Here is a 1,841-nt window from a genome sequence, read left to right as displayed (position 1 = left end):
AGCGCAGAACCTCTGAACCGGCAGTGTCCGTATAACAGTGAACACACAGCGACAGAACCTTGAACCAGAGGTCAGTTAACAGTGAAACAGGACAGAACTCTGAACCGGCAGTGTCCAGTTCTAACAGCGAACACAGCGACAAACCTCTGAACCGGCAGTGTCCAGTCTAAACAGAACACAGCGACAGAACCTCGTGAACCGCAGCGTCCAGTCTAACATGAACACAGACGAGAACCTCTGAACCGGCAGTCCAGTCTAACAGTAACACACAGAACCTGAACCAGCAGTCGTCCAGTCTAACAGTGAACCAGCGACAGAACCTCTGAACGCAGTGTCCAGTCTAACAGTGAAACAGCGACAGAACCTCTGAACCAGCAGTTCCAGTCTAACAGTGACACAGCGACAGAACCTCTGAACCAGCATGTCCAGTCTAAAAGTGAACACAGCGACAAGAACTCTGAACCGGAAGCGTCCAGTCTACAGTGAACACAGCGACCAGAACCCCTCTGAACCGGCAGCGTCCAGTCTAACAGTGAACACAGCGACAGAACCTTCTGAACCAGCGATCCAGTCAACAGTGAACCAGCGACAGAACCTCTGAACCGGCAGTGTCCAGTCTAACAGTGAACACAGCGACAGAACCTCTGAACCTGCAGTGGTCCAGTCTAACAGTGAACACAGCGACAGAACCTCTGAACCTGCAGTGTCCAGTCTAACAGTGAACACAGCGACAGAACCTCTGAACCGCAGTTCCGTCTAACAGTGAACACAGGACAGAACCTCTGAACCAGCAGTGTCCAGTCGTAACAGTGAACACAGCGACAGAACCTCTGAACCTGCAGTGTCCATCTAACAGTTGAACACGGTGTAAATCTCAAGATTGAAGCTGACAAAGTTTTTTGACTGATACTGTTTCTGTACATGAGATGAGGGACGAGCTCGTTACAGCAGAACAAAACACGTGTGTGTGTGTATGTGTACTACACACGACGACAGAGTAACTACACACTACTAACAGAGTACTACAGAATACTACGAGTAGTACAGAGTACTACAGAGTACTACACACTACTACAGAGTATACAGAAATACTACAGAGTACAAGTACAGAGTACTACAGAAGTACTACAGCACTACTAACACGAGTACTACACACTACTACAGAGTACTACAGAATACTACAGAGTACTACAGAGTACTACACACTACTGCAGAGTACTACAGAGTACTACAGAGTACTACAGAGTACTACAGAATACTACAGAGTAGTACAGAGTACTACAGAGTACTACACACTACTGCAGAGTACTACAGAGTACTACACAGTACTACAGAGTACTACAGAGTACTACACACTACTACAGAGTACTACAGAGTACTACAGAGTACTACACACTACTACACAGTACTACAGAGTACTACAGAGTACTACACACTACTACAGAGTAGTACAGAGAGTAGAGGATCTTCAGTTTGTTTCAGGAGGATCAGAGGAGGAAAGGCTTTTTGTGGACGTATTGATCGTAAGAGGAGACACACTCACACTGTGTGTGTGTATGTGCATGTGTGTGTGTGTGTGCGCGTGTGTGTGTGTGTGTGTGTGTGTGTGTGCGTGTGTGTGTGTGTGTGTGTGTGTGTGTGTGTGTGTGTGTGTGTGTGTGTGTGTGTGTGTGTGTGACCTCATTAATAATTCAGAATGGCCCAGTGCAGTATGGGAGGAGGGGGCAGAAAGACCAGGAGGAGTCCAAGAAAGAAAAAGGAGGCGAGTCGAACATGAATGATGATATTCCCCCGAGTGTGTGTGTGTGTGTGTGTGTGTGTGTGTGTGTGTGTGTGTGTGT

This window comes from Larimichthys crocea, unplaced genomic scaffold (assembly GCF_000972845.2).
Source record: "Larimichthys crocea isolate SSNF unplaced genomic scaffold, L_crocea_2.0 scaffold148, whole genome shotgun sequence".
Taxonomy (NCBI): domain Eukaryota; kingdom Metazoa; phylum Chordata; class Actinopteri; family Sciaenidae; genus Larimichthys; species Larimichthys crocea.
This window is presented reverse-complemented; position numbering follows the sequence as displayed.